The sequence below is a fragment of the Sciurus carolinensis genome, chromosome 7 (genome assembly GCF_902686445.1).
Source record: "Sciurus carolinensis chromosome 7, mSciCar1.2, whole genome shotgun sequence".
NCBI lineage: Eukaryota > Metazoa > Chordata > Mammalia > Rodentia > Sciuridae > Sciurus > Sciurus carolinensis.
This window is the reverse complement of record NC_062219.1, coordinates 108,309,511-108,332,857: the sequence shown is the minus strand read 5'-3', so window position 1 is coordinate 108,332,857 and position 23,347 is coordinate 108,309,511. Positions and strand designations below refer to the sequence as shown.

The 23,347-nt window shown below is 34.1% G+C and overlaps 1 protein-coding gene across 3 annotated transcripts in view; it reads right to left on the bottom strand.

The window, feature by feature from the left end:
* Ptchd4 (patched domain containing 4) overlaps positions 1–23,347 on the bottom strand; it is a 187,186-nt gene that overhangs the window by 107,437 nt on the left and 56,402 nt on the right. The gene's annotated exons all lie outside the window — the stretch shown is intronic.

Genomic DNA, 23,347 nt, shown 5'->3' with positions numbered 1-23,347 from the left:
TTGTTTACTACAGAGCCCAACTATACTAAAAAGAGGTAGTGTAACTCATGGTCAAGAACATTCTGCTTGAGCATGAAACTTTGCTCCATCACTTAGTATGTATTCTGGGAAAGTAACATAAGCTCTCTGTACCTCAGTTCCATCATATAAAAATGGAGACAATACCAATGTCTTCTTCACAGTTTTTGTGAAGATTAAATTATCAATTCACTTAGGACAGTGCAATGTAAGGACCCAATAATTGTTAACATTTGATATGATTATTTTCCATGTTAATGATTCACAGGTTTCTATTCATGATAATGTCTACAAATTATTTCATTCTTCCTGTGTTACAGGTATTGTGTAAGCACTTCATGTATGGTTTTTCATTTATTGTGAACTATAATCCTGTGAAGCAAATATATCCCAATGATGATTAAGAAAACAGAAGCCAATTAGAGTAACTCACCTAGCAATAGAACAACAGGACAAATGAAAGCAGGGTGTAGTAGTGTATTTTTTTGTGGTTTCAGTTTTAGGATATATACCACTGGTGCATGAACTCATCATGGATTTATGAATGGACTCATAATTTCTTCTTTATATCAAGATTCATACAAACTTAGAAATAACTAGAATGTTTTATTCATTTTAATGTTTTCATTAAAAATGTTAACACTTAATTGACTAACATTTAAAAATTAAATGAATATGGATAATATTTAAAAAGTTATCACCCAATGAAAGAAGCCACCTGCCAAATCCTACCATATGACTCTTATTTCTATAAAGGTCTCAAAAGAGCAATACTAATCAATGGTGAGATGTAATCTGAACAGTGGTTAATTCCTAGGGGTGGTGGTAGGGATTACTGAGAAGGGGCACTGTAGAATTTTCTGGTTAATGGAATGTTCTGTATCTTGATGAGGCTTGGGTCATACAGGTGCATTTCCTTCCCAGAGTACACGGATTATACAATGAAAATATGCATTTAGTTTTACATAGTTTACATAAAAAGAAAAATAATCATAAACAAACATAGAACTCTAGAAATGGGATGCACACTGACATTTTTAGGGGATGAAGAGTAAAATGTATCAAAAATATAAAATGGTTGATCAATAGAGGATGTACAGATAATCAGCTATGTGACAAAGAGGCATAGTACATGTTAGATTTTAAAAATCTAGGTGACAGGTATAATTCCTTCAGTTTTTTGGTATGCTTTGAATTGTTTGTAATAACCACAAGGTAAGAATGAAGTTATTAAATAAGTGAAATTTGCTTGTTTTTTATTACTTAGCAAATGAATTGTGTTAATTAGACATTCAAGAACATTACTCCATACTTCACAATCTGTGTGTGATTTCTCAGGTGTGCATATAGCAAGAGAAAATTATTTTTAAAAATTTAGAGAGGAGAGAACTGTCCTTAGGTAAAGCATCACAGAAATCTAAATTCTGAGTTCATATAATCTGAAAGCCCATAACATCAATCAACATCACTCATATAATTGATTCTCTTGCCATTACTGCTGACATCCAAAAACAAATGCATTTTTACTTCTTAAACCCGATTTTTTCTGGGTAATAATACTGTTTCTCAAGGCAATGGTTTTGTTTCTACTGAGCTTTCAAATAAACTACACCTTTGCATTCTTCAACATGGACAGACTGATATATGCCTGACATCTCTAGACTTGACTAATAAGAATATCTGTTTACAGTCATTTTATACAACATACAGATCCTGAAATGTTTCCTCACAATAATATTAAAGTCAGTCACATGAGTGGGAAGGAAATGATTCTGTTTTTATGTATAGAAATATTGAAACATGAAGAAAGATGATTTCCTTTAAACATAATAAGGTTAAACTCATGACCTTTAGACTACAAAAACACCCCACATTTTCATATTCACATATCAGAATGCTATAACTTTTACTTATTCATGAAAAACTATCTTTGATTATATTTGGATAGTTCCATTCTTCACTTCTTCATATTCCTTTCTTCTTTCTCTATGTACTTAGTTCTGTTTTTTCACATTCTTTTCTCCATAACTGCTCATTTTATTTAAAAATTGTAAATTTCCCTTTACCCATAATGAACTTCCAAGGAAATACAATTTAATCATATGAATGACTTTTTGAATCAAGTTTTAAATCCATTTGTCTAAAATCAGAGATGATTACTGAATTCATTTGAAAATAATGGAATATCACATTTTTTCTTTAAATAAGTTCCTCAGAATATATTTAAAATCTTCACATAGAATTCTATTTACAACTATAAAGTTTCCACATGATTCTTCAAAGTAAAAATAATAAAATATATGAAAATAGGATATTATTATTTTAACCTAACATTTCAATGCTAAGCACCATTTATACATTCCCTGCTATAAAAAAATGATAATTACATTGTTTTTTCCTCTTCAAATTTATTAAATATATATGTATACATATATACATTTTCATAATTGCAAAGGTAATAGTTGCTTTCTGTATCCTGTTTTACATCTGTAATTCTCAGAATTACTTTTGTCCTTTGATTTTGTATATTTATGTAGGTTTATCATAGATTTTCCATTAAGTTTTTGTTTTGATCCCTCTTTTCATGAGTACATTTGCAAAAGGAGTTTCTTATTTAAAAGGGGATCTTATGTTCTATATTTTCATTACAGAAAATCACTTATCTTTAATCTTAATGCTTGAAGGACAACTTGGGTAGTGACGAACACTATTCCCATTCTATACTTCTATTTTTTCTTCAGAATCACTTTTTATCATTATGCTGACACTTTTGTCTCTATCAATAATCTCTTCTCTAGTGACTTTCCTATTTTTGTTCTTTTTCTTTCATTTTGTGTGATTCCCTCAAGTCTATTTTCCATGTTTCTAAATATATTTTCACTCTTGTCTACTTCTTTGGTTTCAGAATAGCTCATCTCTAATGATGGTCTTATTTTTTTCCTTCCATTTTTTCCTCTGTGCTGTCAGCTTGTTCTTCTCTTTTTGCTGTCTCTTCAGCTTTTGTTTTCTTTTGTGTCTATTTTTCACATTTTTGTACTCTCTAGAGGGGTCACAGTGTTTGTATCTTCTATGAAACATGCTTTGAAGTTTTTCTATTTTCTGGGACAAATTGACTCTTCTGGTAGAATTTTATCATCTGCATTTTGCTTGTGTTCTTTTCTCATTTTGTGTGCTAGCATCTCTTTAGTTACTGCATGGATGCAACACTCTCTGGAGCAGCTACTTGCTGAACCCTGAGAGAATGGCTGCTGAAGGCAGGTGGGTTTGCCCTCAAGCTTAAATGAGGGCCAGCTCACTTAAAGCCTCCTTCACTGCATCTGGTCCGTTGCGTTCCCGTGGTGTATCTCCAGGGAACCTTTGGCTTACTGGAAGGTAGAGTCACATACAAAGTCCTTCCTTAAGAGAGGGGTCTTCCAGCTCAGGAGTCAATGCAGTCAGTCTGCTCCCCTTCCACCTTTCACCAGGACTCTCCTTTGTTAGAAAGGACTACTTCTTTGTTCCACATTTCCACATTACTAGACCAGGTTCTCAGGGGACATTCTTTCTGTCCCAAGGCTTGTCTCGGCTTCTACATCCCATCCCTGTATTAAAAGATGATTGGTGCACATCCTTTAACTGTGATATTTAACTCACAAAATTTCCAACTTGACATAAATCCAAGGAGATGAATTTACATTGAGTTCTTTCATTATTTTCCATTAAGTCCAACAGAGCAGAGCTATTCCTCACAGTCAATAATTCGGTAGGATGACTATTTGATGGCTTCTACTGGTTTGTAAAGGAGAGAACTATTAAAAATGTGTGTAGCAGCATTTCTAATTGGAAGTATTGCCTATCTGTCAGGCTGATATCAAGTCCCATCTTTCTTTAAATTTTCTCCAGCAAAACAACCATAATATGATCTATCCACTTTTACCATCTAGGCCCCTTCATAGTGCTTGATATTTTATCACTTTATCAGATTATGTCCTGAATTATCATTTTTTCATATGTATAAACATCAGAAGTACTTTCCCTGAACAAAAAAGTTTATCTTCACTACCTAGTACAATGCTTAGAAGATGATAGGTGCTTAATATTAACTATGAATGAAAGGATGAATTGAGTCATAAATAAAGTATACAATGAATTCCAAACAAGATTATAGTCTCTTGGGGACATTCAAGTATATCAAGATTAATTACTTTAAAATTTTAAAAACATTTAAAATCATATATGTTATGTACATGTCAAACCAAAAGTAAGTTCTAAATGCCTTGATAACGGAATTAAAGAAATAATACAGAAATACTTTTGAAAGATTATATACATTTTATATTTCTGAAAGTGGGAGTAAAATAAAAAAGTAAATTTAAAAATTCAAAGAAATAATAGGATTGAGGCAAGAAAACTATGTTAGAGATATATGGGGGAAGGAAAGAAAGTTCTCAGTGAAGTATGTGAGAGTTTTTTGGTTTATCTTTTTTTTTTTTTCCTAGCAGAAAAATTAGTTTTCATTATTTTAAGAATATGACTGAAGGAAACTTTAATGATGCCTTTGTTAGATTTATGCATGTTTGAAGCTATGTTTTTGAATTTCAGAAAAGAAGGGTTAATTTCTGGTGGTTTAAATATTTAGTTTTCTTACTTTTCAGGCAAACATTTGGAGAGCAATTCAAAAGCATGACATTGAAATGGTTTTGAAAAAAAGATTATTTTTTTTCCTATTTAGGAAGACACAGTTGGTATTTCAATGTGAAGGGCAAATAACTAAGATTTCCTAGTCTAGTTTCTTATCCTGCAACCATATGACAAAACTCAGTCTTTGTATGTCATAGGATAACATGCTGATAAGTGCCTAGATATTTTAACATACTTAAGAAAAATAACAAAAGATAATAAGTTACCAGTAAATTCAGCAAATCACACAAACAGCCTAAACACTTATGAAGTTCAAAATTAAAAACTCTAGATATTATGTGAATTAAGTTGACATTCTAGTGTTAGAATCTAGTATAATTCTAGTTTTACATTTATAAAATACTCTGAATCATAAATATCAAACATTAAATGGTAAACACAATGTCATGAACCCAGTTCCTATGTAAATTCATGAGAGCACCATGCATGAAATGTTTAAACAAAAAGACCTATTTCCTTTCCCTTGTCATGTAGTATATTTAAATATAAATGATAGGTTTTAAATAAACAGCCACAAGGAGTGTCAATAAGTGTCTTGGAAAGATATTTGCATTAGTCATGTTTCCATATAAATGTATTTAAATATTGACAATTATCATTGACTTCATAATTAAACTATAATACATTCAAAGATTGACCACTTTGTCATACATGAAATTGAATCTTAAAATAAAATGGTTTAAGGGCAATTGCACTAAAAATGATTCTTTTAAATGAGAAAGCCTCTGTTTCATATAAAGTTTCAGTGCCAATCAATAAATACTTAAAGAATATCTAAAGAACATATATAAGTAAATTTTTGGAAAATGTTTACCAATGATTAAGCTTCAGAAAGAAAAATAAGTGTTAACAAATTACTTTATGACTTAATTTTTAATGTGCTGATAATATGTCATAATTGCACCTTATGATCTAAAATGAAATAGACATGCAATGTAACTTAGCTAGGGAAAATTTCAAAGATAGGGAAAAGAATTATACAAGTAAGTCAAAATTTCATTTAAATTCAGAAGAAAATTTTCATATCTTCTTTTGTAGTAGAAATTTCTACATAAATTTAACATAAGGTTAACTTGACGCCCTGCAGTGAATGTGTAATGTGGGAAATTCAGATATAATTGACCATTCCAGACTGTTCATTTAGTTGAGCGAAGTGATTTTTATTCATCAAATATAATGTATCACTTCATGAGATTCCTTGGAATTAATTGGAGAAACTAACTTTTTACTGAGTCCTAACTTCCTTTCTTAATGTTCCTTTAAGCTGACACAGTTGAATAAAAATTACCTTGCTGAGAGGATTGGTTTTCTACACCATAAATAAATATTGAAAAAAAAAAAAAGACAACACAGCAGAAAAATAAAGAACATGCTAAAACCTATAAATGGTACAGGACAGATGTTAAGACACAGATGGAATTTTATGAAGTTTTTAGGTGGTAATAAAATTATTTGCAGTAGCAAAGCATATGCAGAGATATCAGGACACTATGAAAGCCATTTATTTAGTCTTAAAATAGTTTAACATTATTAGTTGGTAATAATAAAAAATAGAGGAAGAAAAATTTATGATATAAATATCCCTAATTAATTTTCTCATCTTAGAAGAAATCCTTTGTTTAGTGAAAAATGAAAGAATTAATTTTAATTAAATAAAATTCATGCTGATTCAATTGCTATTTATGTTGTATATTCATATTCAGATAATATTTTATTGCTATGCCCTATTTTCACTGTTTATTTAAGGAAAAGAAAGGCTATCATTTTGCATAAAGATATTCTTTAAACATGTTGCTTTTTTTAGTTATTTTTAAGCAATATCTGTGGAGTCTACACTGAGAAAAACTTGTGGTGATATTACCTTATGTGGAAGTAATTTTTTTTAAATTACCCTTTTGGCTCATTTATAAAGTTTTTCAGTATTTAAATTATTGTTTAATAGAGGTCAAAACCATCCTCATCATGCTTAGTTTAGATTTATACTAAATCAAGTAGTTGTATCATAAGCATATATTTCATTTTAAATATGCTTTATTATATTAATACAAAACAATTTATGTATATAATCTTTCTCTTTTATGAGATGAGAAATGTCTGAGATTTGATAGCATTTGGTTGATGACACGAATTCTGTTTATAGAACTTTAAATAGTTAGCTACTTATGAAGACATAGAAAGATGATCTGCTCAGAATATAGAGCTATGGGGTTTGTATCCTAACTCTGTTACATGTTGTATGATATATTCTTTAGCCAGTTATGAAAAGTCTTTCTACATCATTTTCCTGTTTTATAGCAATATTCCTATATTTTACATTATTATTCAGATTAAGTCAATTAATACTTGTAATGTGTTCATCTTTGGGACCTTATAAGTGTTTGATATATTTTGGTTATCATTAAATATCCTTTGTCAGTTATTGGCCCTGATTCTCTGACTACAAAATCTCATTTGCAGAAGTGTCTAACACAGGTGAGGCATTTATAAGAATTAAACTTGAATGCTTTTAGACAGTGTATATATTCTCCAGTGTACAAACCACACCATTCCCATTGGACTATGATTCTCCTGCACTTTACAAATATTAGCAGCCTGCCTCTTGGGACATTTGAATTAGAACTTTTTGATATGGAAGTGCATGTGACTGTTCTTACCTGTCTTCATGTTTTACAAGATACTTTATAACTTCCTGTCATCCAATCATGTTCTACCTAATGGAGCTGAATTATATTTTTGATCAATTTCATAAAATTCCAACCCATAGTACTTTAAATGACCACATTTTTGAACCATAAGCTTTAAGAATCACAATGAACATTATTTCTGTTTTCTCTTGTAACATGCATCAGGTTGTAAGAGAGGATTACCAACTATATGGTCTGGTAATGTAGTGATTGGCATTCCCTCAACCTCTGATCATGGACACAGAAAGCAAGTCACTGTAAGCGGGGAGCCCCTGTACAATATCACCCCACCTTGGTGGTGCTGCAGCACCATACTCTGGATAAAGTCAGTAGTCATTCTACTTCATCTTGTCTCTCAAATCCTTTGTTTTTACATTCAGATTAAACTTTTTAAGGTTGACACACCATTTCTTCAGAGAAGGAGAAGTCAGAGTAGCAAAAGGAAAGAAATAATTGGTCTAAAGGAAAAACAAGCTTGAAAATTTTGTATTTGAATACTATATGCACAACAAAGGAAATAATTAAGAGCATGAAGACAGAGGCTACAGGGTGAGAGACAATCTTTGCCAGCTATTCCTCTGACAGGGGATTAATATCTAGAATATATAAAGAACTCAAAAAATCTAACACCAAAAATCCCCTAAATCACCCAATCAATAGATGGGCAAAAGAACTAAACAGAAACTTCTCAAAAGAACACAGATGGCCAATAAATACAAGAATAAATATTCAAAGTCTAGTAATCAGGGAAATGAAAATCAAAAATACACTATTATTTCATCTCACTTCAGTCATCATGGCAACGTAAAGCATATAAACAATAATAAATGCTGGCAAAGACATGAGAGGAAAGGTATACTGTTGATGTTGCTGCAGACTAGCACAACCACTCTGGAAAGCAGTATGGTGGTTCTGGGAATGGATCCACCATATGACCCACCTATCTCACTTCTTGGTATTTTTCCAAAAAACTTAAATCATCATACTATAGCTATACTGCCACCTCAATGTTTGTAGCAGCACAATTCACAATAGCTAAATTATGGCATCAATCCATGTGCCCATCAATAGATGAATGGATTAAGAAATTGTGTATATATAAAATGGAGTTGTACTGAGTGATAAAGAAGAATGAAATTTTGACATCAGCTAGTAAATGGATTGAAATGGTGAATATCATGCTCAGTGAAATAAGCCAAACTCAGAAACTCAAAGGTCAAATGTTTTCTCTCATGTGTGGAAGCTGGAGTAAAATACAGGAAAAGGGAAGGATAAGTTAACATAAAGACACAGGGAAGATCAGTAATGTAGAAGGAGATCAAGAGGCAAAGTGGAGTGATGGGAAAGGGGAGGAAATGAGGAATGAATTCCTAAAATATCAGGTTATGTGCCTATATGAGTATACTACATATATATGTGTATATATATATGAATATACGAATTTCACCTTTATGTATAAGTCAAAAGAATCAGTCAAATATATATAGATGAGTGAAAGGAAGTCTAGCAGAGGGGTGGGCAGGAGGAAAAAGGGAGGATCATGAACTGAAATTGAAGTCTATGCATGAATGATTCTGTAGGGATGAACTCAACTATTATGTATAACTATAATGCTCTAACAAAAATATAAAGTAAAAGTAAACTTGTAAACTTCATATTTGAATATTATCTACCAATCATAACTGAAGATAATGAACAAACTGTCATGAAATTATGTGATGAGCAAAATTGGATTTAATGGAAGCTAGTATTTTTTTAAGCATACAACACATATAGATCTGAAAGGTACTAAAATAGAAATGGTTTGAAAACAAGGCCTAGAACAATATCAAGCCATTAAAAGTGACATTGCAGCTGCTTCTGCTTCTTGCTATGAAAAGATTGTGTTATTTGGATCATTCTGTTAACTGGAAACAAAAAAAATGCTGGATGAAATATAAATACAAATATATTAATAAATTTCATTACTGAAAATTACTGAAGATTTGCAAATATAATGGACAAATTTAAGGGTAAGTTTTTGAGGAAAAACAGAATCGACAGGATTAATTGAAATTTTATGGCAACCGTATGTTTTTTTTCCTGAGTGGTTTTTATAGCACTGCACACTTGGGCTTCAAGCTAGTTAGCTGAAGGGGTTGTGAAGTTCAGTTCCAGGGTTTGTCCAAGGTGAGAAGTCTTTTTGTGACACCTTCTCTACATGAAGCTGGTATCTCAGAGGCCACAGCTTCAGAGCAGCAAGAGCACTAGGACTAATCTCCACCTCAATCCCAGATCACAGAGCATGGTAGAGAGACTTGTCTCCATGCTGAGCAGAACAGAAGAAAGGCCAGAAGGAACAAAGTATTTAAGAGGGTGTTTACAGATGGGTCTTTGTGTATACTGGCACAGTAGATAGGGAACTTCAAATCTTGAACTAGATTTGCAATATTTCCCATTTAGTAGTGACTCCAGGTTCCAGACAGATACAAACATAGAGCCCCACTGGAAGAGAGAGCACTAACCTAGGAATCTGAAAATACTCAAATATTGATAGATAATTAGGTTCACAAGGAAACCAGGTGATTAGCTTGAGACCTGCACTCATGACAGTAGCAGAAGAGTCACAGGAATTTCAGGTAGTGGGATAATTACACAAAGCTAGAAAACTTTGCTTATTTTATAGGAAATACAGCTAAGCTTGAAATTATCTTCAGATAACAGGAAAAAATTGAGACATAGGAGACTCAAAACTGAACTGAATTGAACTAATAGGAATTTTAAAATTCCATTAGTAAAAGTTTAAAATTTAACAATATTTTCAGTGGTAGTTTAGGTGCAGCAAAAGGAAAAAAAAATGTTATATTAATTAAATCCAACAAACAGACCCCCCCCCCAAAAAAGGTGAAAAACAATACCAATATATAGAAATGTGACATAAATAGAAATCAAATAAAGAAATAATTAAAATAAGACAACAGATTTAAATCTATGTTATCCAAATTATACTGAAGGCACCATCAGTACTAAATTCCTCAGCTAAGAGGCAAGAATCATTAGCCAAGAAAAATTTCCACATTCAAATGTACACAGTTTATAAAACACATGGGGAAAATCTAAGACAACAGGTTAATCTTTTAAAAATGGAAAACATACTTAACATATATGAAGAAAAAATTCCAATGAAGGTATATTAATATTAAAATTTAACTTTAAAAGAAAAACCATTTCTAGAGATAGTCACTTGTACAGATAAAATATTAAATTTGCCAACATACAGCATAGTGAAAATGTAGAAAAGGTAACAGTTGATCACTCTAAAAAGTCAGGACACCTGTGATCACATGGTGGATGATTGTGATTGGAAAGAGACACTCAGAAAACTTCTGGAATGTTAGTGATATTCTATTTATTCATCTGAATAGTATTCACACATGAATGGAACTATCAGTAAAAAACCACATGCACAAAGGTTTTATACATTTTCTGTATATATAAACCTTCTTGATTTATCATTAATGGAAAAGCAGCTTGCAACATAATATACATGAACAAAGAAACAAACGAATGAACTACTTTCCAGGAACAGAAAAAAGAATTTCTAGAACAAGAGGTGTTGGTAGAGGGATGTGTGTCAACCTTGAAAATGGAAAATGAAGAGGTCTGTGGAGAGTGAGACAGATACTCAATGAGAAGGAAATACTTGGAAAGCAGCAATGCTGAAAAGGCTTCAGGGTGAGTGTGGACAGAAAATTAGATAGAAGCTTGCAATACAATGTGCCAGGAATGAGCGCCAATGCTATTTTTAGCTGCAAAAGCACAGGAATCATGGCACAAAACAAGGACAGGCAGCTTCTTTTTATATATAAGTGGAAAGTCCGACTGCAAGGCAACAATTTTATAGCAAACTACTTTTAGCTTAAACTTGGTATGAGGAAGAAAATAGTCACCATGACCTGAAAATGAGTCTGGGGATATGGAATTCTCCAGTGAAATAATTTTCCTATTCTTGAATCATGGAGAGGATGGTCTTTTAATGCCAGCCCTAACGTTTGTCAAGAGTGATGGTAAAAACATATAGTTGAGAAATTTTCTTCAGGCTCTTTCTCAAAGCAGACATCCATCACAATAGCCAATATAGATGCAAAAATAAGTCTGCACAGGAGGATTTGCCTTCATGACTTCAACTTATTAGAGAAAGTAAATTCTAGGAATTATAAAAGTAGGTGAGATGAATCACTAGACTGGACTCTGACAGAAGATGCAATGCACAAGATACTAAAGATACTGTGAACTTGAGATGTCCAAAATGGCAGGCAGAATATGGCAGCAGATGTTCAGTTGTCAGCTGATATTCAAATTCAGTAGGCAATACAGACTGCTCCTAGGTCTGTTGATGTAGGGGCTTGTTTGGTAGAGAGTAGATGCGTTGTACCTGAAGAAGTTTGGCTGGCAAGAGTTACAGAAAGCAAATGGATTCCAGGGATAAAGAGAGCTTATTTATTAAGGTACTATTTATATAGATACAAAAAGAGCCAAAGGGAAAACAAAATGAAAGAAGGGATCATAAGGTAACTAGATATTCTCAAAGCAGGAAGTTGATACCAATTTAAGCCTGAAGAAATAAACAAAATAATCTTATGAGGGTCCAGTGAGACCTGTAGATTTGGAAGAGGGGTTGCTCACCACAACAGAGTTGTTGCCAAACAAACAAACAAACAAACAAAAAATAGTGCTAAAGCAGGGAAGGAAAGAGTAAGAAAGAAAAACCTTGACCTCTTTTCCCTTCTTTCTTATTATCTTCGGGCAGTGAGTCTCATTGGTCCAACCCAATAAAAACCCAGAGGACAAGGGATACAGGGTGAACACAGCACGTTAGAGTCAGCCTTCCAGAGCAAAGATCAGGAAAAAGAATGGTGGGAAAGAAAATACAGGAGTGACAGAGAGTACAAACAGAGAGCTTGGAGCACAAAGCCCATGCAAGGAACAGAAGGTCAAAACCAGTTATGCAGAGTGGGCCAAAGGGCAGAGCAGTTCTCTGTTCAGTCAGTCCTACAGTAATTTTAAAATACTTCCTACATGGTGCTTAGGTCCTCTACAAAAATAGTAAGTCTTGATCCCTTAATAAAGGCTTTGCAACCTAGCATGAGAAGGAACAATAGGCATTTAAACAAGGCTACAGAGAAAGTAAAAAAAGGGAATCAATCAGTCATTCATGAGTTTGGAGGTCAGTACAAAAAAACACATGAACCAAAACACAAAGGGCATGTGAGCCTTGAAAACTAGAACAAATGAGGTGAACAGGGATTTCTGGATAAAGGGACATCATGAGACATAAAACAACCTTGTCATGGATGTAATTCAGTTTTATATTGGTTGAAACAAAGAATGTAAAGGAGATTGGAATTAGAAGCTAGACTAAACACATAGCCTCCTTGGATGAACCTCTCTCTCGTCCACAGCAGGGCTGACTGAGTCATTGTTCATGTTGTAATGGCATTTCCATAGGGTGAGAAGAATACAGGAACTCTCATATAATGTACGGCTGCATTATGGTTTTCATTTTTCAGGATAAGCTTAAGAATTAGAATGGGCAAAGAGATATATGGCCTGTAACAAATAACACAAGCAAAAAAAAAAAAAACATAGCTCACAGGGAGAAACTATTGAGAAGAACCTCAAACACTTTGAAATCTTGAGCAAATGGTCACTCTGTGAGATTTAATCTCATTTGATCAATATCTAACCAAAGGAAAAGAATGCATCCTACTCCCAGCAGAAACATTATTTGCTTAGTTCATACACAGTGAAATTGATTCATCTTAGAGGATGTTTATCCAAAAAAGAGGAAGGCCATCATAGAAAGGGGGGGTCCATTGAGGTCGGCAGCAATGTCATGTACCTAGAACTTTGCAGGGAAGAATGACAGTGCATTCTGGAGATTGGGTGGGGGTGATATGGGGGGAGTATCACTGTTAGCGTTCTTTGAGGAACAAGGAAATTCATCAGAGTTCACACTGCTTTAACTTTTGCTCATCACACAGCCTTCTGGGTAATAATTGGTATTTTCTTGATATTTTTACACATCTTGAGGAAGTGAAGTCTTGTTAGTGGGCCTGTGTGAACCACCTTCTGGAGAAGTCACCAGAATAGAAATTCTGGCTAACATAATTATCTCTTGTCAATTTAGTTAATGGGATTCTTGCACTGAGAATTGGTTTTGCCACTGTGCTTTTATAATACAATTTCCTGACCTGTAAGACAGACATTCTAATTCTGGAATACAGTGAAATAACAGATAATTCTGTAATTGAATCTCTTGGCACTCTCACTCAGTTTTCCCTGGCAACCATAGCCCTCATTGCCTCCAACCCTTTGAATTAGGTTAACTTGACTACAGGAGAGAAAGTTAAGGTGTTAAGAGGAAAAAAAAATAACACTTTCAGAAACACTTCAAAAAACGACTATTGGAAGAATTTGGATATAAATACTTGATTAAAGCACAGCCATCCAGGCTGTGAAACCCATTTAGTTCACCCCTAGTTTAGTTTATACCATCTATAATATCAGGAAGAAGGCGGCATGGAATGGTTGTTAGAGTTTTCAAAATTAAAAGCAAAATCCATAATAATTTTTCTTCAAATTAATCTTTAAGGAAAATTGTCAGTTAAAAAAAAATCAGGGTGAACTATATGGTCAGAAGCAGGAGAAGATTGTTAGCAGTCTTCTATCAACTGTTATCAGGTCTCAAAAACCATAGCAGATGCCAAGATGATCCCCTGTTGGAGAACAGCTAGCAAAGTCAAGACAGCTGGGAGGAAGAGTCAAGAAACATGGGTTCTGATTCTGGCTCTGCATGAGCCTTGAGAATGGTTCTGGTCACTGTACTTCCTCATTGAATAGAAAAAGCTGCCCTACTTAACTCTTGGCAAATAATCTTTTCATGATAAAATGGGCATAGAAATACTTTTAGTGCACAAAGAAGCACCTAAGGAAAGATACAACTCTCGTATTTGAAAGTCCAAAATCCCCTCATCATTTGATCACTTTCAAAGACTTTTTAAAATAGCAATTGTTCTAATTTTTCAAAAAGGCATGTCTATTTTCATACTCAGATTGATATTCATTTCTATGAAAAAGTCTTTGTTGTGAACTAGTGAAATAATAAGGCATTCATTCAAAAATTATGAAGCACATCAATTATTATTTGCCAAACACTGTGACAGTACAGTAAAGTATATAAATTTGTCCTTACTCCTGACCATGGCAGAGGAAGGGAGGAGACATGTGGCAAAATTATAGGGTGCATCCATCAATTCACTGTTAAGCACTAAGAAAAATGAGTCCTCATTATGTTCATTGCAATCTCACTTCAAAATTTGCAAGTGAGGTGCCGTTCATAGATATCTCTTTCTGTGATCTCATTTAGCTTTCATTTGATGAAGTGAGTAATCTAACTTGTCTCCCCCACCCACCATACATCCCTTTCTTTTGAACAGTAGACTTAATATTATACTTAGTTCTTTCTGGTAAAATTATTTCCTTTTCCTTCATTATTGGTCACTCGTTAATCTAGCTATCTTCTACCTCTTTCATTGTACCATCCTAAATACTATTAATAAGTTTTATTAACTAGTACTGTATTAATTTATATTATTAAATATCATAGTTAGTTTACAAATAGAAAAAAATCATTGAAAATATCATTGGCTTGAACATATTTAGGCCAAGTCAATGTGTCTAAATAGCAAGAAAAATAGCAACACCTTCTTTGTATGAAATTCAAACTCAGATCTACTCAGATTGCATTTCTAAGGGTACGCAGTGATATTATAAGCCAAGTCTTGAATATTAGAGTTTTGTCTTGGTCTGGATGAAGGCATTGCTCAATCACTAAAAGAGAAGCCAACAACTTAGTTACACAGGTATTGATACATAATTATGTTTCAATGCTCCAGGAAAACAAGTGGGGAATCAGTACATAAGGGTGGTCTCTAGGACCCCCACCAAATAAAAGTAAGATGGGTTTCACTTTTCTCTTCCAATTTTCTTTTTTATTAGGTGATAGGGAATGAAATCATTACCATGAAAAACAATTGAATCTAGGCAAGGAAGTCTCTAGTTTTTAAATTTTAATTTTATCTGGAAGCGAGTTCGTTTTTCTTCAGAAAAGCAATGTAATAAACTGTAATGCATTTTCACCCTTCACATTTCCAAAATTTGAGTGGCAGTATTTACCTTGATGCAGCACTGCGGAAAATCCCATTCTGGTTGTCAATTGCAGTTGTCCTGCATCAGAAATAGTTCTGTTGGAACATTCTGACTTGACAGCTAAGTCAATGTCAATTAATAAGGACCATTAAAATTGCTTTGACAGACATGTATTTGAGGATAGCTTAGATGTCCAAGTTGGAGAAGTGGAGCTACTTGGCATATTAATAATTCCACTAAGTGCTGGATAAATTGATGTAACACTCATTTCACCATCTGCTTAATATTCCATCTTAATTTACCATCTGATTCAAAAAGTAAAAAGTAGGGGCAACACATATTGAATGGCATGAGACATAGTTAGAAAATTTTTCCATCTAAAAAGTGCAAACTAACATATCAAGTATATATCAAGTCTAAACTATGTAACTTGTTGGGATAAACGAGATCATCAAAATAAGTCTACACCTGTCTCACTCCAAGCAAAATTTGTTATGTAACAGTATTCTTTCTCAATCCTAAACTCCATTCACCCCTTGAGGAAGTGCATTAGCAGTAAAATATGCAAAAGACAGAAGTGAATTGCGTAGATAATGCAGAGCTTTAAGGAATCAGGATATAATTTCTACTAATGTTGGGTAGTGATATACAACAAAAAGTACATACAAGTCAATGGAACCTCAAATGCTCAGCATAAAATTCAACTCCTTAATTGTCATGCCAAGATATCTTCTTTTCCACCTCCTTCAAAAGGTTTACCAGAACAAGTAGTGAGATAATGTCTTAATTCATTAAAAAGTTCTGATCCAGAAGACCCATGTCAAAGCTACAAAAGAACAAAGATTAATATAAGGAAATTAAAACTAAGCAGCAGTAGGAGACATTAAGATATACAAGCTAAAAACAACAAAAAATTAGTGGTTTTTCTCTAAAATCACTTAACAGTTGCAAAATCTATCAATAAGTGAATATTTGAAAAGTGCCTACTAAGGGTACTTTAGACAAATAGCAAAGATGCCAAGTAGATCCAGTTCTATCCTCCAATGAGCCAAAAATCTAGGTGAAATGCCATGTAGCTTAAGTATGGAGTGAATGATGTACTGATTAAAGAGTAAAGATGGAAGAGACAGGAAGGCACAACCCATCCAATTTCTTCATCATTTGAAAGAAAAGGTGAAGGAGACCCAGAGAGATGACATCTAGCAGGTTAGAGGTGGGACCTAGACTAGACTCCAAGTCTTCTGAATTTAAGGCTCAAAGAAGAGGGATATTTTCACAACATTGAACAGCATGTCCCCAAAGAACTAATGGTTTATCTCTGAGATCAGGATGACTGCAATTAACATGGTTGAGAAATAGCTCCAACTACATTAATGTATATATTAATATATATGTATATATAATTTAGAGACAGGGTCTCACTAAATCGTGTAGGCCCTGTCTAAATTGTTGAGACTGACTTTGAACTCGCCATCCTCCTGCCTCAGTCTCTCAAGTGCAGGGATTACAAGTATGCACCAGCATGCCAGCCTTTGGGAAGAATTTTGATGCATTTAATGACCTTAAGTAAAACAGACCCTGTGCAACACCAACATACCAGGAAAGATGTCTAATGTCATAATGTAATCATTACAAAAAAAAAAAAAAAAACTAACCAACATCAAGTCTTGGAGGACCCACTATATACTAAACACTATGCTGGTTCATACTTATGGAAATAAAAGTGTTTATCAAATAAAGCCTTGTCCCTATGTCCCTGGCCTTATGACCAGTATGCAGTCTGTGGAATATGGCTGTTTTGATGCTATGTATCTTCTATGTCTAGGCCAGTCTTGCACCTCTGCCTTGCTCCCTTGCAACACTCTTTCTTGGAACCCTGGGCCACTATATAAGAAGTCTGAGTACTCCGAGACCATCATGCTGAAGAAGCCATATTAAATATTCTTCTCAACAATCCCAGCTGAGGTTTTTCTTTCAGTGATCCCAGACTTGGTACCTGCCACACAAGCAAAGAAGTGTGGCTCTAGTCCCAGCTGTTGCAGCCCTCAGACATTCAAGTCATCCTCAGTCATTAGAGTTATCTGAGCTGAGGCTCCAGACACTCTAGAGGTAAGAGGAACCTTACCTTTGCCCAAATGGAGTCTGACACACAGACTCCATGAACATAATAAAATGGTTGTTGGCACTATTAACTTTTGTAGTCTTAGTTATATACTAAGATAATTAGAACAGACTCTAGCCTAAAATAATTCTCTGACCTCACAAAGAATTTTAATATTTGATCTTAGTAATTTTTCACAATGATGATGAAGAGTAATGATAGTGTCATTTCCTTTATTGTTTGGTTTAGTTTATGTGGAAGAGGTAGTGGAAGCTCATGAAATAATCCATTTCTCTTTTCAATTTGCTACATTTCCTTTCTGTTGATATATGGCCCTGTGTCTAGTTTTGATGAGTGAAATGTTTGGAGAAGTAACTGTATCACTTCTGATACAAAGCAGTTACAAGTAGATGCTGCCTTCTCTATTTTATTTTCTGTGTACCTTTGGGAGCACAAACTTCTATGAGGCAGAGTTGCAAAGATGGAGGCACCTGGATCCCTGAGTCTCTGTGTTAAGAGAGCTACCAAAAGGGCTTCTGACTCCACACCAAACTGAAATATGAGTAGGACATACATGTTTGTTGTGTTATGTTAGACTTAGGGCATTATTTGTTGCTGTAACATAACCTAACTGAATCTGACTAGTATGGTTTTCATGAGATATTATAATAGTCATTCATTTCCCTACATCATAAATTCACATTTAGTTGTTTTTTTTTCTAATTATATTAAACTCAGTCCTTGTTCAGCTACTTGTAACTGGGGAAAAAAACAACAGCAAACCTTGCTCACTGATTTTTTTAAATTAGTGAGCACAAACTTCCTGTGAGTCCTTAGTACTTCTTAGTTATCTAAATTTTCTTCTTTCATTTCATCTCCAATTTTTCAAGTGAATCTTTCACTGCCTTCATTTTCCAAAAATCGACACCTCCTTTCCCAAGTTTATTCTCAACTATTGACTTTCTTCCTATTTTACTGCCAAAGTTGGAGACACAGAAGAGAATTTACCACATTCCCACCTCTTCAAGCCCACTATGTTAGCATCTGCCCATATATTTTGCCTTTATTTTCATAAAGTAGATGCCTCACATAAAGCCAAAGACTCCCCTCATCTTTAAATGTAGTCCCTTCTCTTTCACTCAATGACATTGCTTCTGTAATTTTCTCCTCTTTCTACTTTACTATAAAGTTTTTTTCTATCCTGTATATTTCCATCAGCATGCAAGCATCATTAATTTCCATTTAGTGTAATCTTCTTTCAAGTGTCTTTACTCACTATCTTCTTCAGTTCCTTTCCTCCAAGCTATATTGAACCTCTCCCTTTAAATCACAGTTTTACATCAGCATTTGCCTAAGCATCAAAGTCACTGACCTTCATATTGCTAACTCAAATGGCTACTTCTCAGTTCTCATTGTACAAATTTTCTTATCAGCTTTTGGAATAATTGAGATCTTTCATGAAACACATTCTCTACTTTGCTGCTGGGACACTATTGGCTTGATTGACAAGCTATCTCATTGCCTGATTCTTTTTAGTGTTATCTCCGGAATCATCCTCATCTTCTCAACCTCTAGGCATTGGAATGCTCCAGGGCTCAAATCTCAGGCTTCTAATATTTGTCTTTCTAGTTACCCTTATCAGGTTGCATGGCTTTCAATATTAGCTATACCATGACGAATCTGAAATTTATATCTCCAACTCCAACTGATGGATTTTACCTCTGAACGTGATCTGTGTACCATCTTATACAGGTAACTCCACATTTCTCTGTTGGGATGCCTGATCGGTATCCTTCTACAGAAAATGGCAACTGCATTCCATGATGTATTCAGTTCTTAAAGCTTGGGGTTACCCTTGACTCCTCTTCTCTTACATGCCATATCTAGTCTTTCAGTAAATCCTGTCAATTCTATTTTAAAATATATATTCTGAGTCTAATCCTTTTTTACTGTCTTCACTGCTCCCATGCTATTTTATGCCACTATTATATCCCTGGCAGATTTTGCAAAATCTTCTTAAATAGTCACCCTATAAAACATCCCTTCCCTATTGCAGACTAATTTGCATAATGTAGCCAAAGATGCCTTTAATATATATGTCAGATCATACCCTCCTGTCTCAAAATGCTTCAGAAATCTTAACCTGATTAAACTCTGAAGTATTATATTCCAAATGCCTTATGTGATCTGGCCCAAAACTGCTTACAGCCCCTTCCCCTTATACTCAGACCACTGCCCAATTTGTTCCAATCACACTCCTTTACCTGCCCTTCCTCAACTTCACCAAGCAAGGTCATGTCTCAGAATCTTTGCAAGTATAGTTCTCTTTGCCAGAGACACGCATTTCTCAAATTTCTGAATGAATCTTTCTTTCACTTAATTTAGCTCTCTGGTTCAATTTATATTTTAAAAAGTTTTTTTTTTCTGGTCATCTGCATTCTTTATGCCTTATCTAGTTTCATTTATATACTTTAATCACTTATCAGCAATACAGCACAGTTTATATTTCTTTATTTTATTGTATTATTCCTTCCCTCTGTAGGTCTAAAACATAAAATCCATGAGGGTCAGAACTTGATTAGTTCTGCTCAATGTCTTCTACTACAAAACCCAAATGTCTTGAACATAGTAGGTGCTCAATAAATATGTAAATCAATAAGTAAATGAAGACAGGATTCAGTTTGAGATGCATGAAAGCCATTATCTAGAGACTTTGGGATCACTTGTAAAAATCAAGTAATCTCTGTGCACTGAGGTAAGTGGACTGATGTGAGACTGATGTGAGACTCCAGTACACAGCACAAACTCAGAATGGAGAGAAGGAATAACAGTGAACCAAGCCAGTGATGGCCTTGTAACCATGCACAGAAGACCAGCAAAGTACAGCACAAGCCAGCCTGGAGCTCCTTCCAGAAAGAGGAAACACATCCACATAAAGTAAATGAGGTGAAACAAATTTTAAAAAGGCTGACAATAAATTAAAAATTCAGTGAGTGGCATTCTCATCAGCCTATGGGCAGAAAAAGAATGTATGGGTTGGGCTAAGTGAAGTCATTTTAAGTGTTTTCACAAATTTGTTGTGATTTTGGATTTGTCTCTGAATACTTTTATAGAGAGACTATATGTACCTATAATTACCTTCTTTTCTCAACCCAAATCTGGAACATATACTTTGACACATGTAAGTTTACTTACGGGAGTAACAAGACAAAGTATAAAAATTGTCACTGACTGTAAAACGTATTTAGGTACTTGTGCTTCTGACATGACACTGGGAATATCAGCTGGACAAATGACAAAAACAAAAACAAAAGCAGACTGATGAGTATGCAAAAATAGGTGATGAATGCAGAGAAATAGGTGGTCCAAGAAAAGTCAACTGTGCTAGTGAGTTTGAAGAACAGACACCCTAAGTGACATACCCAGGGCTTGGGATGAGTTTTGATAAGAGCAAATGGTTTGAATATTAACTGGCACATCTTGGAGCACATATTCACTACCTCAAAGGAATCCTCATAGGAAGCTAGGAATAAAATAGAGGTAACAAAAATAGTCAGACCTACCTTCCCTTACATTCAACTGACTTTCATTTATGCAGTTTTGACAGTATATACACTATAATTCAATGAAGGACCAGTTTAAACGAATGTTATGTGTACCACCATCAGATATCTATTTGCTAAACTCTATTTATGTGTGTTTAACATCACATTCTGTCTCATGACCTTCATAGCAATGTGTTTTTTAGGTCTTATAGACTTGTGTCTGAACCTTTATATGCAAGTTTGTGTGATTTTTTTCTTATGCAGAGATCTTTCTCTCTCCTTCTTTCTCAGAAAGGCAACGAAGGAAAGTAGAGGTTTGAAGAGAGTACATACCATACACATTTTCATAAAGAAACAAATTCTAACTTCAGTAGAATAATAAAATGATATTGCAGGATCCTCAACATTTAAAACTGTGTAGTTGAAATTTTCCATTTTATATAAAAGAATGAGGAAAGAGACTAAAAATAACCACTCAATATAACACACAAAGTTATTAGAAAAACTGTGATGAAAACCCATGCTTTCTAACCCTGTGGAGTGTTCCTTTCATTTCACCAGTTCTCAGTACTGACTACAATAATTTTATATACAAAGCAAACTTCCCCTTGATCAAGTAAAGATCTTAAATATATGCTTATAGGTCTTTCATTGCTATGATTTTAGAACACAGCAGAAATGTTCCTTCTCAGAATTGCAGGAACACACACACAAATACACACACACTCACGCACACACCCCAGACTTGCCAAGGTCTGCGCCTACACAGGTCAGGTTGATCTATGAATTTAAAGATCAGTGGAAGAAGTGCAAATTATGTTATGGGGTCTGAACTTGCTCTTCACTGTGACTTTAAGCATTCTTGCTATTTGTTTTAGGAATAAAATCACCACTTTGACTTGGTGGAACCAACGTTATAATCCAACATAAGTACAGGTGACTTTTCTCCTTACTTTTTTTACAGAATATATAATTGTATCTTTTCCTGAAAAATCTTTCCACTACCTAATCTTGCCACCTGTTTTGGAAAAAGCTCTAGTAGGTTCTAAGGTGTTTAATTTGTCAATCTTGAGTGATCCATGTTCATGTGTGAATCATACTGAATGATTCTTATAGATCTAGTATTATTATCTCAAGTCATGAGACTAAATTAACAAGTGCACAAGTATAAATGGTTCAAAACTACCTAGCCTCATATTTATCCCTAGTGACAAAATTTCTCATATCGTTCTTTGGAAAAAAAGAAAGAAACATACTTTATTAACAGGATGAATACGTATTTAGAAAAGATATGCAAAATCCAGCTATGGGCTGCTTCCCATTTATCACTGAAACACACTCAACCTACCAAGTTAACTATTAAAACATGTTGGTACTTGTTGAGTGTTGACTATGTGTGATTAACTTTAATTATATTCTATTACATTTTAAAAAATAAGAATTTGAAGACATATCACTATTATTCCCATTTTACACAAGAAGAAACTCAGGTTTATAGAGATGGATCTACTTAATAGGGCCATAATGAAGTCCTAAGTTCATTATCCCAGATAAAGGTGCTTGACTTCAGCACCTACAGTAGCAATCCTCTTTGAGGTGTCATTCACAAAAAATGTTTGGTAAGGTAAAATAAAAGGGGGCTTGGTCACCTAAGATCCTTCTGACAACATACCTGCAATTTCTCCATTTAATCATCAAAAACTAATTTACAACTGATGTTAAGCTGGGGACTTAAAAGCAATTATTTTGTATCTGAAGACTCTTGCTCAAGTCAGTTCACCGCCTTGAGGCACACTCTAAATGGTTACACGCTGGGACTTACACTCTACCTAGCAAAATCCTCTGCAGCACCCGAGGTAGCGCCCTTCTCTTCTCTTTTCTGGTATGACACATTAGTCTTGGTTCTGAGTCTTCACTCATTTTAATTCCCAGACTTTTACTGCATACAACACCCATATCGGTACATTTAGGAGATCATTTACATATGGTTGGGAAGAAAGTATAAGAGTAACTAAGGGTATTCACTAATTATTTTCACCAGAGATAGATACAAATACTGTATGATTTTTTTTTTTTTTTCTATTCTAATGTCTCTCTTTAGAATGACGAAGGTCTAAGCTTTCACTTTA